Raw genomic sequence first — 16,490 nt, forward strand, 5'->3', positions numbered from 1 at the left:
TATCACTCAGCCTTTTTCCACTCATGGCTTTTACTTGAGCTTTCTCATAACGCCTTTTCTCACAAGAAATTACAGAAAGATAAACATAAAAAAGTACATCACAATCTGTAAAGCATGAAGGAAATTGACTTCATCAGCAGCCTCTTTGCTATGTGCAAAACCAGATTCGCAAACCTCAGATACAGTTCTTCAGTATTAGTCGAATGCTTCTTTGAAAGAAAGCATTATCCAAGTAGAGGAACTTCTTTGCAGAACATTATTCTCTCACTCTGGTTTTCTCTCCTTGGTTCTAAATGAGCACAAATTTTTCTTTTATATCCTTGCATGTTGCTAGGTTCTTCTTCCTAGGTCAATTCCTAGAGCCTTGAGCTTCACCAACCCACAGATTCACTTTTTCCCGTTAATCCTTAGAGTAGAAACTTTGCTTCTGACTTCCTCACCTTGACCGAAAGCCATAAATCAGTAACCACAAGAGTCTTCTAATGGTCAACTTGATCTGAGCCCTTGAACACCAACTTGGTCTCCAAGACTTGTTTGAGACCGTGGATTTACAGCAGAGAGGAACAGAAATTCTCTTTTCCATATAGCTCAAAACAGAGATACAGGGAGTTGAAGATGAAGAAAAGAAAGTGTGTTGCATGCAAGAGGAAATGAATTACCTTGAGGGTTCTGATCTTTTCTTGATATGGATGATTAGACCTCACCCTTCTTTGCTTAACCTTCTATTTCCTTCTTCTTTTATGACTAGCTTAGAGACTAAGCTCTCTTTCTTACTTTTTCTAAGTTCAGTGATTTGACTAAGACAAAGAGGAAAGGAACGTTGCTTTGGAAGCAATGAGAAAGAGTGAAGACTTCAATCTTGTATGAGAAGCTTGGTGTGATCAACTTGAATTGATGGAACGGGCTTGGATCGGGTTTTAGTTGCTTGGCCCGTTTTGATTTTTCCAGCTTTATTTCCTCATGGGCTTTGTTTATTTATTGACCCACCAGCCTTGTTATATTATTTTCATTTCAATTTGGGCTGCTAAGTTTTGGCCTGTAACTATAAGTAATTAGTAATATGCAATTATAATTAATCCACACTAATTATTTATTTGCCAAAAATAATATTTGTCATCACTAATTAATTTAGTTAATTTCTTAACTCAACAATCTCCCCCTTGATGACAAACATGATTTAAGTAGTAATCAAAAGGAAATGAATTTGAGTAAGATTTAGAAACTCCCTTTGATTTTTGTCATTTGCTTTTATGTTGCTCCCCCTTTCCTTTTCAAGATTAGCTCACCCTAGATGTATGCTTTCCTCTTTGTACCTGTTTTACATTGTACTTAAAGAGAACACAATAGAGAGCTATACACATTTATCTTGTTTAAGGGATATCAAGCAAACAACACCATATAACCAGCCCAACAACAAGTTAATATCAGCAGCACAAAGATTCAACATGTGAAAGCAATTTTTAATGCAGCAATCAGACAAAAAATCCCAAAAGAAATACTAGTAGCTGCAGCAAAGCCAAAAAATTCAAAGAAGTTTCCTAGGACACATTTACCATCCTATTATCCTATTGCTATTACTCACCCTTTTGTCATCAAGGGCGGATAATAAGCAAGATCAACAAAAACAATGTCTTGAGTCCTGCAGTAAAGAGTTAGAGCACAGTTCAAAGAACTAACTAAACTACCAAAAGTGCAGCAGCATTTAGAGTTATTACAGTCATCCAAAATGAAAAATAGTTCAACAGTAGCAAAAGAAACATAAGTCATGAGATAAAAAAGAGAGCAGCAGCAGCAGTTTTCATGAGACAAATCCTAGGCATCAGAACCATTCCCCTCCGAGTCGGCTTCCTCTTCAACATCAGTGGCAGGGTCTTCATCCTTTTGAAGGTTATCAATGAAAGTCATGAACACAGTCACTCTATCCCTTGATTTCTTTAGGAAATTCTCATGCTTGCTGGCCAGCTTCCTTTGCTCTTTGCTCATAGCAATCAAGTGATTTGATTGAGAAACGAACTCCTGAACAACTTTCACCACATTCAGCAAAGCAGATTTCTTTCCAGTAGAGATGGATGTACCCTCAGTGGAAAGTGAAGGAGATTCCTCATGAACAAAGTCATCATCTTCATCATCTAAGACCACCCTTTCAGATCGAATAGGTCCTTTGGGCTGTTTCACTGAACCACCCCCTTTTAGATATGAATGTATATTTTGATATTTCTCATTGGTCAAGTCAACACCAAAATACTCAAATATGCAAGTTAGAAACATGCCATAAGGAAGTGCTTTATCTTTTTCACTCCTAACAGAGTCAAACATATATCTAACCATCAAGTATGCAAATAAAATTTCAGTTTTGGTGAGAAGGGCATATAAACCAAGAGTATCAGTGTAGGAAACCCTTTGATATGAGCCACTTTGGGGAAGTATAATGTGGTTGACCATTCGGTGCAACTGAGCACGCTCATATCCTAGGGCTTTGTGAGTGGGTGTAATGCCATCAATTAAAGAAACATGTTCACAAATGTGAGCCAATGCATCATGATAAGAAATTCTAACACCTTCATCCCACTTAACCAAAGTGTAAGCACAATGCCCAACATCAGTATACTTCAAAGCATCACTGATAGTTTCATTGTTTAAAACTATGTCTCGGTCCTTTACATATGAGTGAGCAGTGCCTTCATGATCAGTCATGTTGGCATAAAATTCTTTGACCAATAAGGGGTAAACAGGCTTTTTGATATCAAAAAGATGATTTCAGTTCAGAAAAATCAAGTTATCAACAAATGAAAAACCTTTTCTTTTCAAAGATGGTAAATCAGCGAGAAAAGATGGACACAGGGTACAATACTGGATAACCCCCTCATAAAAGTCATTATTCATGGCAGATTTGAATCTATAGGGGGTTATAGTTCGAATGAGAGGTCACAAAATGAGCTTTGTGATTAAAAAGTCCAATGTCTAGTTCTTTAACATTTTTGAGAGGGACTCAAGTTTTACCTCGTTGAGAGCGCACAGGAACCGACCTGGATTTTGGTTGTGTTGGTTCGGAAATAGGTTCCTCAGCAGCCAGACGTTTGCCTTTGGAGGAGCTAAGCTTTGAAGAACCAAGTTTTGAAGAGCCTGGATTGGAAGGAGTCACCTTCGGTGGTGGCGTCAGCTTGGTTGAGGCAGGAAATCTGGAAGTGTTTTTGGTACGAGCCATGGGGTCACAATGAGGAGGAGAGGTAGGAGGTGAAAGAGAGGGTGTGAAGGTTTGGTCTTGGGAGTGACTTGATGGCTTGGAGGAACGCTTGAGGATTTTCTCACGAGGAGGCCTTTTAGCAATTGTTTTCTTCCTCATTTGGTAATATTTAGGCTTTTGAGGGAAGAGAAGCAGTAAAGAGAGTGGGAAGAAACTGAAGGGTTTGAAGAGAAGTTATGGAGGGAAAAGAGGGAGTGTTGGTAACCGTACCCAAAAGAAAGTTTCTCAAACCATGCAACTGCATCATCACTGATTTGACTTGAAAAGACATGACCTCGTTAAAGAAAGATTTTATTTGATTTTAGAATTAAACGGGAAATTAATTTTAAATTTTGAAAAACAACAAAAAATAAAATCAAACTGAAAATCTTTTTTAAAAAATAAAAATTCTTTCAAAAAATATTTTAAACACTCAGCCCAACAAAAATTAACAACCAAACAAAAATTGTAACATCCATATTTGCGCCCAGAGATGATTGGATTTAAAGAAACACATTGGACCACTCTAGATCTGATTTTTTAGGTTGACCCAAATCATTTTGCACTTGAAAAAAAAAGGCCCAGATCACGCAGATTTAAGGGGAACGATTACCTTCTGCCCAGAATTGTCTCATACCTGTTTATGAGACAAAAAGCTCCAGCAAATACATCAGCAATTTTCAAATAAAGAATCATAACTCAAAATTCCTAGACTTGTCCTAAGCATGCAGAATCTGTCCTCATCAAGTGGTTTTGTGAAAATATCTGCCAATTGCTCTTCTGATTTAACAAATTGAATGCTAATAACCCCATTTTGGACATGCTCTCTTATTGAGTGAAATTTCACTTCAATATGTTTAGTCCGAGAGTGCAAAACTGGATTTTTAGAAATATTAATGGCACTCATGTTATCACACAATAAGGAAATATTTTCAGCATTTAACTTGTAATCGGCAAGATGAGTTTTTAACCATAAAAACTGAGAACAACATGAAGAAGTAGCTATATACTCAGCCTCAGCAGTGGATAAAGCCACTGTAGGCTGTTTCTTACTTGACCAAACATTTAAGGACTTCCCAAGAAAACAACATAAGCCTGAAGTGCTCCTTCTATCAACTCTATCACCAGCAAAATCTACATCACAATAATCAACTGTAGAAAAATCATCAATCTTAGGATACCAAAGACCAAAATTGAATGTGCCATGAACATATCTAATGATCCTTTTAACTGCAGAAAGATGTGACTCTTTTGGTTTAGATTGGAACCTAGAACACAATCCAACACTTTACACAATATCGGGTCTAGAGGAAGTTAAGTATATAAGAGAACCAATCATTCCTCTATACCTAGTCTCATCAACATCTTTCTCAGTTTCTCCCTTATCTAATTTTGAAATAGGATGCATGGGAGTTCCCATAGGTTTGGCATTTTCCATACTAAATTTCTTAACTAATTCCTTGGCATACTTCTCTTGATGAATGAAAATACATTTTTCAGTTTGTTTAATTTGTAGCCCAAGGAAAAAATTAAGTTCCCCCATCATACTCATGTCAAATTCACTTGTCATGAGTTTTTCAAATTCAGAACAAAGGGATTCATTGGCTGATCCAAAAATAATGTCATCAACATATATTTGAACTAGAATGAAGGAATCATTAAAATTCTTGATAAATAGAGTTGTGTCAGTGGTGCCTCTTTGAAAACCATTTTTCAAAAGAAAAGAGCTAAGTCTCTCATATCAAGCTCTAGGAGCTTGTCTTAAACCATAGAGAGCTTTAGATAATTTGAAAATATGATTAGAATGCTCTTTATTTTTAAAACCAGGAGGCTGCTCCACATACACTTCTCTATCTATCACACCATTCAAAAATGCACATTTTACATCCATTTGATATAATTTAAAACCACAAAATGAAGCATAAGCTAAGAGAAGTCTTATGGCTTCCATTCGGGCAACAGGGGCAAAGGATTCATCAAAGTCTACTCCTTCTTGGTCATATCCTTGTGCCACTAGCCTTGCCTTATTTCTTGTAATGCTACCATCTTCTCCCAATTTGTTCCGAAATATCCACTTGGTGCCGGTCACTTTCTTTCCACTTGGCCTTGGAACCAAAGTCCATACTTGATTCTTTTCAAACTCAAGAAGCTCATCCTCCATAGCTTTAACCCAAGAAGGGTCACTAAGGGCTTTCTTGACGTTTTGAGGCTCTATTTGCGAAAGAAGGGCAATGTTTGATCCTTCATTTACCTTTCTAGTGGAAGACCGTGTTTGCACTCCATGAGAAACATCCCCAATGACAAATTCCTCAGGATAATTCTTCAAGAATCTCCATTCACGAGGACTGGTGGATTTGGAGGCAGATTCAGATACCAAGGGATTCTGGGTGCTGCTAACTTTAGGATTTCCTTCAGATTCATGAGACAAAATGTATTTGTCTCTTGAATTTTCAGCAGTTACAGTTTCTGGTTCAGCTTGACCAGAATTTTCTTTGTCATGATTCTGAGTAGTTTCATCTTCCTTTTGAGCTTGATTTCTTATAAACCCCTATTTTATGATTCATCTTGTGCTCAAATTGAGTGTTTTTATCAATTCTTCACCCACTTATTCATATGAATTGCATGGTTTTAGTTTCCCTTCCTTATTTTATAATATATGTGAAAACATGTTTCCTATGCTTTAAAAATATTAAATTTAATTATCCCTTATTACCATTCGATGCCGTGATTTGTGTGTTAAGTATTTTCAGGCTTCATAGGGCAAGAATGGCTTAGAAGACAAAAAGGAAACATACAAAAATGGAAGGAAAGCACAAAGATGGAGTTTTGAAGAAAAGGCAGTAACGCGAACACATGGACGACGCGGACGCGTGCCTAGCGCAAAATGGCAGCGATGCGAATGCGTGAATGACGTGGACGTGTGCCTTGAGCAGAATGCAATTGACACGGACGCGTGACAAGAAAAAACTCCAAATGACGCGGACGCGTGACCCACGCGCACGTGTGACAGACGCCACGTGCAGAAATTACAGAAATCGATCCCAGCAATTTCTGAACCTCTTTTTGGCCCAGATCCAAGTCCAGAAACATAGATTAGAGGTTATAAAATAGGGAAATCCATCCATTCAGAAGAAGAATCATCATACAACATTCATAATTCACAATTTTTAGGTTTTAGATGTAGTTTTTAGAGAGAGATGCTCTCTCCTCTCTCTTAGGATTTAGGATTAGGATTCCTCTTAAAGGATTATGATTTCTTCTCTTTATTCCAGGTTTAATGTTCCTATTATTTAATTTCTCTTCTACTTTTAATTGTTTTATTGCTTTAGTTTGTTTATTTTTCCAAATTGGTTTATGGATTCCTATGTTTAATTTGATTTTCTATTTAATATAAATTGAGGTATTTCAGATTAATGATTGTTCTATTCTATTTATGATGCTTTCAATTTAATTTAATTTATTTTTCCTTTTGGCTTTGGTTGAGTAATTGGTGACATTTGAGTTGTCAAACTCAGCTGTTGATTGAGACTTGGGAATTGCTGATTGATTTGGATCGCTCTAAAACTAGTCTTTCCACAGGAGTTGACTAGGACTTGAGGATCAAATTAATTAGTCCAATTGACTTTCCTTTATTTAGTAAGGGTTAACTAAGTGGGAGCAATAACAATTCTCATCACACCTGATAAGGATAACTAGGATAGGATTTCTAGTTCTCATACTTTGCCAAGAGATTTTCTAATTATTAATTTATTTTTCTTGTCATTTAAATTACTTGTTCCCTATTCCAAAAACCCAAAATTCTATTTTTTCCATAACCAATAATAAATCATACTTCCCTGCAATTCCTTGAGAGATGACCTGAGGTTTAAATACTTCAGTTATAAATTTTATTGGGTTTTGTTACTTGTGACAACCAAACTTTTGTACGAAAGGATTCTCTGTTGGTTTAGAACTATACTTACAACGCGATTATATTTGTGAAATTCTTTACCGATAGAAACCCGATCACCAAAAAATGGCGCCGTTGCCGGGGAATTGCAAACGTGTGCCTTATTATTGGTTATTATAAATATTTTATTTTGCTTGTTTATTCGTTTTTATTTATTTTTGTTTTTAATTTTTATTTGTTAGTATGAGTTCTCACCCCCGTCGCTTTGAGTTTGGTTCTAATATTGTTGAAAGGAATGGAAGCTATAACAGGAACATGCATCAAGGTCAAAACAATCAAAGATAGAAGGAGCCACGAGGATCTGATCAACCCTTTAGGCAACAACACCCTCCAAGATACCATGGACAACGACCATTCTACAATACATGCCAAGACAATAGTTATGGTGGACCTTCTCGTGACAACCAACACCCACCAATTTCTATGGTCAAGAGCCATTCCGAGGTGCATACCAAGATGATAGATATGGTGGACCCCCTTGTAATTACCGACAAGCCCCGTCATATGCCTATGAACCACCTCCTCAACACAGCTTTGAACCACCATACTCACAAGCCAACTACCACCATTCACCTCCATGTGACCTTAACCCTTATCCATCCCAATTCCAACCCAATTACTCCCAAGAACCACCACTTTCCTATGCACCATATCCATATCCATCAACCCAAGAATCAAGGGAGCGTCTCAAGAAAACAGTGAAAAAATTTCATGCAACCCTTCACCAATTAAATCAAGCGATAAATCGATTGCCTTTCCGACGTTCAAACGCTCAAGGAACCCCCATGGCTTCATGCGGACAATCTAATGAAGAACGCAGCATGAAGGAGATACTAGAAACCCCACTGGATAGTAAGGAGCATGACTTTGTATTGGAACAAGTGGAGGAAGCAGAAATTATCGAAGAAGAAGAAGAATTGGCTGAAGACTTAGGAGACGCCAAACCTTCATGGGAATCCAGAATTGTGGAGAATTCTGTCAAGAAATTTGCAGTTGATGCTAAGGAGGACAGTGCACAACCCCCAAAGCAGGTATCTTATGAAGAACTGGACAGAACCACTCAACAAGCGAGTTTCCTTGATAATGATATTCACGAACCAAGTTCTCCTAGTAATGAACTTGCATCCACAAGTGAATTCTTTGAGATGGAAGAATCTTCCCCAAGCGAATACGAAGATGATTCTGAGGTAGATTTTTCTCAACCTCCAACTTATGACTTGAGTGATGAGGAAGATATCGAAGACTTGGATCAAGACGTGGTTGCAGTTGAAGAAGTTTGCAAGGAAGTGGAGGAATTCACAGAAGAATACAAGGGAGTAGAGCTTGCAAAACCACTGGAAACACCTATCCCAAGGCCATTACCGCCCAATACAAACTTCAAGTGGGTAAAATCCTTAGCCTTTATCTTTACTTTTCCACTTGAATATGGTTTGCTTGAAACAGATGGCCAGCTTAGAGCTCTTTGTGGCTTTAAGAGTAAAAGGGAAATGGTTCGTGCTCATAGCTAGTATGCAAGATTCAATGAGGTTCCACGCCTCAAATTGAAGTGCAAGGATTGGTATCAAGTTCGATTGAATGGGTCTCGGAATATGTTTGGTCATCTTGGTGAGAATACAACTTCCAACCCGCCCTGGTGGAAAACAGTAGATCGAGGCAAAGGCGGATATAAAAGCAAAGTTTGGGATCCTGAAATCTACTCTAACATTCAACACCCCGGGAGCCTTAAAACCTGTTTGAAATTGCTCAAGGGCTTTACATGCCTAGTTTGGAACCCCGGAGGCTGTTGGCATTCCAAACAGTGGTGGAGATTTTTGGACGAATACAAGCACAAGCCACTATAGCAGGAATCTCAACAAATGTCCAACTTAAGGACTTTAACTAAAAGTGCTAGGTAGGAGATAACCCATCATGGTATGATCGTCCCTTTTTCAATTATAATTTTATTTAGTTTTGTCTGTTTTTGAGTTTTATTTTATTTTCATTGAACCTGGAATTGTTCATTGCATCCACATTAGCATTGCATTTTGCATCCTGTATAGTAAAAAAAAATCACCCCACACGAGCGCGCAGGCCACGCGTGGGCATCGATTAGAAATCGGCGTAAAGATCCAACGCCCAGAAAGTTGGGCTGGAATCGTGCGGCTAGTGTGCGTTTAGCACAAATTGGCCCACGTGTTTGCGTCCCTGACGCAAACGCGTCACTTGCACTACACACACCCCACGCGAAAGCGTGAGCGACGCGTAAACAGAGAGTTACGCCAAAACGACGCTGGAACTGTGCGTTTAGCACAATTCTCAGCGACGCGTTCGCGTGCTTCACGCGTATGCGTCACTTAAATTTTACCTGACTCACGCGATTGCGTCACTGATGCGTTCGCGTCATTTCTCTTTTCGCCCCAATCACGCGATCGCGTGCTCCACGCGTTCGCGTGGATTCAAAATCACTAACCCCCACCAACGCGAAACCCTACCCCCACGCGTCACACTTCATCTTCTTCCTTCCTCCTCTACACTCTCTCCTCCCTCCTCTGCAACCCACCACCACCGATCCACCACCAGCACCGCCACGCCGCCACCCCTGTCGCCTCAACCCCTCCTCGCGACACCCCCTCCTTCTTCTTTCTCTTTTTCTCCTCCCTCCCGCTTCTCCTCCAGGACCCCCGCGCTGTCCTCGAGCCACCACAGCGCCGCCGTCACCTCCCAGGACCGCCGGCCGCCACCCCCCAAAACCCCTCCTTCCTCGCCTCCCTTCTTCCCTTCCCACCCATATCTCCCTTCCACCCCAACTTCTCAGACCCGCCGCCCTGCCTCCACGGACTGCCGCCACCTCTCCTCCTAGCACCATCGCATCACCACCACACCACCACCATCTCTCTGAGCCCAATTTTTGTTCCTTTGCCCACCAGGTTCTGCCAATCACCGATTCCCTTTTCCGATTACTTCGTTAGTTGTATTTTTTTTTTTAAATTAGGATAGTTAGAGATGCATGATCGTAGTGGATTTTAGGTGGTTAGGTAGCTAGGATGTGGTTAGTAGATTTAGGCCTGATAATTATGACGTTCTTGCTACCTGTTTTTATCTTATTCGCAATTTTGAATTTGCTGTGATGATGATGCTGTTCATATGTTGTTCTTTCATGTTTGATGCTGCTGTTACACTGTTCTTTAATGTTCTTACTATTTTTTAATCTTTTTAGCACTATTTCATGTCATATGAATTGATTTTCTTGCTGTTTATTACCCGGGAACATCCAATTTTAGCCGGAATGCTGCCCAAAATTTTTTCAGCAAATTGTTTCACTCAACTCCCATTCATGAATTGGTTTTGGCAATTTCAAGTTTTGCGCTATTTGGTTTCAAGCTAGCCAATTCATGGATGAATGTGCTTGCATTCTCACTCTTTCTGGTTCCCGGATTACTAAATTGCATTATTGATGATTTCTTTTTTTCCTTTTACAATTTTATAAATTATCATCAATAAACTGCAATCTTTGCTTGAATATGAGTTGACTGTTCTTCAAGTTTGTGAATTTATTGTTAACTAGGAAACCCATTATCATGCCACTTACTTTAACTTTTTTTTTACCTACTAACTGCTTTAGCTTTCTAACTTCTCTTTTTACCTAACTACTTTAACTTTCTAACTCAAGGCATGATTCCTGTTTTTTCTAATTAACAAGAATTCCACATATCATATATTTTCGATTGTGATTTTTACTCTCATACTTTTCACTTGCATACAGTCCAAACTTTACTTATATTTGACTCATTTCATGCTTCTATTGCTCTTTTGCCTTTATGCCTATATTGATAAATCCTATTTGCTTACCTGTTTTCCTGCTTCAGTTCTTAAACTGTATCCTACAACTTCTATTTTTTAGGATGTCTGATCCCAAAAGTAAGGGAAAAGGCAAAGCAACTACATGCAAAAAGAAAAGAGGCGAATCCTCTACCTCTATATTAGACATCCTTCATGATGATTCCTGGCGGGAAAAGAATTTCACCCCGCAGGAAAAGGCCGACCAGTTGGTGACTGCCACAGACCCTATCAAATTTGCAAACAGATACTGTGAGCTAAAGTATCCAGTTTTTTCCACTTCCAGGAACTTATACCTGGAAAGGACCCTCAAGATTCCAGAAGAACTCAAACAATACACTTCAGAACAAATTAAACAGCGAGGCTGGTTCTTCTTGGAAAGGAACTTGACTGACGTAAACTCATCCTGGGTCAGAGAATTCTATTATAACTACTTCAAAACCTCCCTGGATGCAGTACAACTTAGAGGCAAGCAGATTCTGGTTACTGAGGAAGCAATAGAAGAAATCCTCCAACTTCAGCCTAAGTCAGATCAACCAGACGGTTACCAAAAGGCTGAAGAGGATATGAGGTTCATGAGATTTGACTGAAATGCAGTCAAGAGGACTATAGCCCTTGATCCTACTGTCCCATAGGTCATGGGCAAATTCATAGTGGCCCTAAAAGGAATAAATATTTTCTACCTGAACGATGAGGCTCGGCTTTGGCAGCAGATTCTGAGTAACTACGTGATGCCAAGCACTCATGAGACAGAGGTGCCAGCTGTTATGATCACCCTCATCTGGTGTGTGATGGAGGGAAAGGACTTATATCTGCCCCGCTTCATCCGGTATTACATGGCCAGGGTCCATGTCAGAGGCACCCTCCCTTTTTCATACTTGATTACTCAGTTGGGCCGCCAAGCTGAGGTGCCCTGGGAGATTGCTGATGAAAAGCAAACTGCCGCGGACTACAAGAAGATCATCCCTCACAGCAGAAAGTTTCAGGCTTTGGGCTACTGACCTCCTTTTCTCACTGACTCTGCTGAGGCAGCCACATCCTCTGCTGCTCCTTCAGCCCCTGCTGCACCAGCCGCTACCACTGCACCCTCACATACTTCTGAGCCCATCTACCACCTTGTACACCGCCTATTTGACCGGTTGGATCAGATGGAGCGCCGCAACCAGCGACGATATGAGAGGTCTGAGCGTCGCAACAAGCGACGCTATGAGCATTTAAAGTTGATGATCCGATCAGGCCACCATGACATCCCCTCCGAGCCTGACACCCCTTCTGAGCCATCTGATACGGAGGGAGACGATCATGAGGAGGAGGCTCGTGCAGAGGCTGAGCAGGGAGGACCTGAGCAGGCTGCACCACACCATGAGGAGCCCCATCAGATACTGACGGCTGATACAGAGATCCCTCTTCAGGCAGAGCCTCCACTTCAGCAGACAAACCCTCCGACACTGATCCAGACTGCAGAGCCCCAGATCACCATAGAGACACCTACTGCGCATCCTTCCGGAGATGACACTTCCTCACACCCAGCTTGAGTGAGCATCGAGGACGATGCTATTATTTAAGTGTGGGGAGGTCGCCATCTCTGGCGAACTTTATTTTGGTGAACCACTTTTCAGACTCTTTTTATCCTATTTTGCTTATTTTTCTGTATTTTTATTTTTATTTTTATTTTATCTTATCTTATTTATCTTTCAGTACTTGCACATTTTTCTTTTACTGTATTTTTTATTTTGCACTTTGGTTTATATATATATATATATATATATATATATATATATATATATATATATATATATATATATATATATATATATATATATATATCTATATATATATATATCTTAGATATTTAGTTTAGTTGCACTTTTAGTTTATTAAGTTGTGATATAGAATAATATGGATTAATTAGTTCAGTTTACCCTTTTAGCATATGATAAATTGATTTAAATTGAAAATAAAGAAAGAGTAAACTAGAGACTTTAGTATAACACAATCACAACAATCCACACACTGTATATATATAGCAATAAATGTGAGTTAGTTAACAATATTTCTTCAAGGAAGAACACTAAATTTTATAAGAGCCATCCAAAGATTCACATTGAGAATAATGGAAACTCTTGATTTCTACTTGCATGACATACATAATTGATATATGGTTTTTGAGCCAAAGAACACACAACCTGTGAGTTTTTGAGCTTAATTGTATGGTTACATTAAACCATAAATTTCATTCCTGTGTGTTTCGCACTTCTTTTCTATGCTTGTGATCTTTACTTTGTTTTAATCTATATGTCCAATATAGAACGTAGATATATACCCGCATATGATTGAGGCCATCATTTGAATTTTTGCTTACTTATCCCAAATAAGCCTACCTCCTACATCACCCTTGTTAGCCCTCTTGAGCCTTCTAACCCTTTTTTGTTCTATAACCACATCACTAGCCTTAAACAGAAAAATAAATTAAAAATCCCAAGTTGAATCTTTGGCCAGCTTAAGATAGAGATTATGTATTAACTAAGTGTGGGGAAACATGGGAACATGGGTTGATAGGAAATGATTAAATTAATAAGGATAATAAGAAGTTTGGGAGCATGCTCATGTGAAATCAAAATTAAAACCATGTGCATTGATATATATGTTATTTCAAAAAATTTTTTTTTTTAAAAAGTAAGTAAATAAGGGGACAAAATTACCCCAGTATTGAGTTAGTAAAGAAATCAATGCACATAGGATAAAATCAAAAATAAAAGATTGATACATGAGTATGTAAAAGTGGAGAAATTATGGGAAGCTAAGCATAATTTTAATTGTATATAGAGTATGTATATGTTAGGTGAGATCTTAGACTAATTAAGGATTCAATTTATAACTCACTTAGCCTTATATATACCCTCACCTTTACCTTGGCCCCATTACAACCTTGAAAAGACCTCATGATGTTTTTATGTATGCATTATATATTTGTTGATTGATTAGATAAAGAAAAAAGTTTTAGAAAGCATGAATAGAAAAGAATAGAGTGATTAACCCCAAACACTGAGTGACTAGAGAGTAAACACAAAATTCAGTGAGGGTTCAATAGCTCATTTCCATATATCCATGTTTAAATTGTTAATTGTCTTGCAAGTTTGTGAAATATTTTAACCCAACTCAATTGTGAATGCGTTTTAATATGGTTTGGCTTTGATTGTACATACATGATTCCTTGAAAAATGTGAAGCAACTTAACCACATGTAAGCTTTATATATATAGGTGGATGATAATTAGGATTGCATGATTCATGTAGGTAGTTTGCATTTAGAATAGATTGCATTGCATAAGATTCCACCATTCTACCTTTCCTCTTTTCTCTTGGATTTAGCATGAGGACATGCTATTGTTTAAGTGTGGAGAGGTTGATAAACCCTTATTTTATGATTCATCTTGTGCTCAAATTGAGTATTTTTATCAATTCTTCACCCACTTATTCATATGAATTGCATGGTTTTACTTTCCCTTCCTTATTTTATAATATATGTGAAAACATGTTTCCTATGCTTTAAATATATTAAATTTAATTATCCTTTATTACCATTCAATACCGTGATTTATGTGTTAAGTATTTTCAGGCTTCATAGGGCAGGAATGGCTTAAAAGACAGAAAGGAAACATACAAAAATGGAAGGAAAGCACAAAGATGGAGTTTTGAAGAAAAGGCAGCGACGCGAACGCATGGACGACGCGGACGCGTGCCTAGCGCAAAATGGCAGCGACGTGAATGCGTAAATGACGCAGACGTGTGCCTTGTGCAGAACGCAATTGACGCGGACGCGTGACTGACGTATTCACGTGACAAGGAAAAACTCCAACTGACGCGGACGTGTGACCCACGCGCAAGCGTGACAGATGCCACGTGCAGAAATTGCAGAAATCGCTCCCAGCGATTTCTGAACCTCTTTTTGGCCCAGATCCAAGTCCAGAAACACAGATTAGAGGTTATAAAATGGGAGAATCCATCCATTCAGAAGAAGAATCATCATACAACATTCATAATTCACAATGTTTAGGTTTTAGATGTAGTTTTTAGAGAGAGAGGCTCTCTCCTCTCTCTTAGGATTTAGGATTAGGATTCCTCTTAAAGGATTAGGATTTCTTCTCTTCATTCCAGGTTTAATGTTCCTTTTATTTAATTTCTCTTCTACTTTTAATTATTCTATTGCTTTAGTTTATTTATTTTCCCAAATTGGTTTATGGATTCCTATGTTTAATTTGATTTTCTATTTAATATAAATTGAGGTATTTCAGATTAATGATTGTTCTATTCTATTTATGATGCTTTCAATTTAATTTAGATTTATTTTTCCTTTTAGCTTTGGTTGAGTAATTGGTGACACTTGAGTTGTCAAACTCAGCTGTTGATTGAGACTTGGGAATCGCTGATTGATTTGGATCGCTCTAAAGCTAGTCTTTCCACAGGAGTTGACTAGGACTTGAGGATCAAATTAATTAGTCCACTTGACTTTTCTTTATTTAGTAAGGGTTAACTAAGTGGGAGCAATAACAATTATCATCACACCTGATAAGGATAACTAGGATAGGATTTCCAATTCTCATACCTTGCCAAGAGATTTTCTAATTATTAATTTATTTTTCTTGTCATTTAAATTACTTGTTCCCTATTCCAAAAATCCAAAATTCTACTTTTTCCATAACCAATAATGAATCATACTTCCCTGCAATTCCTTGAGAGACGACCCGAGGTTTAAATACTTCGGTTATAAATTTTATTGGGTTTTGTTACTTGTGACAACCAAACTTTTGTACGAAAGGATTCTCTGTTGGTTTAGAACTATACTTATAACGCGATTATATTTGTGAAATTCTTTACCGATAGAAACCCGATCGCCAATTTCCTGCATCATAATCTTTCAAAATGCTTTGTACCAAGTTAGTATCACAAAATGTAACATGTATGGACTCCTCAATAATTCTAGCATCTTGATGATAAACCCTATATGCTTTACTAGTTGTGGAATATCCTACAAACACACACTCATACGCCTTTGGATCAAATTTTTCCAAATTATCCTTGTTATTTAAAACAAAACATTTGCATCCAAAGATGTGCAAGTAGTCTAAGTTTGGTGGGTAACCTTTCCAAAGTTCATAAGGGGTTTTCTTCAAAATTTTTCTTATGATTGTTCTATTCAAAATGTGGCAAGCCGTGTTAACCGCTTCAGCCCAAAGGAATTTTGGAACATTACTCTCATATAGCATAGCTCTTGTCATCTCTTGTATGCTTCTATTTCTTCTTTCCACAACACCATTTTGTTGTGGTGTTCTAGGACAAGAGAAGTTGTGAGATATTTCAAATTCCTCACAAAAGGATTCAAATAAATTATTTTCAAATTCAGTTCCATGATCACTTCTTATAGAAGAGATTTTTAAATCCTTTTCATTTTGAATTTTCTTGCAAAAAGGTTCAAAGGCCGAAAAGGCTTCATTTTTGTGTG

The sequence above is a fragment of the Arachis ipaensis genome, chromosome B4 (assembly GCF_059453495.1).
Source record: "Arachis ipaensis isolate K30076 ecotype BB chromosome B4, ASM5945349v1, whole genome shotgun sequence".
Classification (NCBI taxonomy): Eukaryota; Viridiplantae; Streptophyta; class Magnoliopsida; order Fabales; family Fabaceae; genus Arachis; species Arachis ipaensis.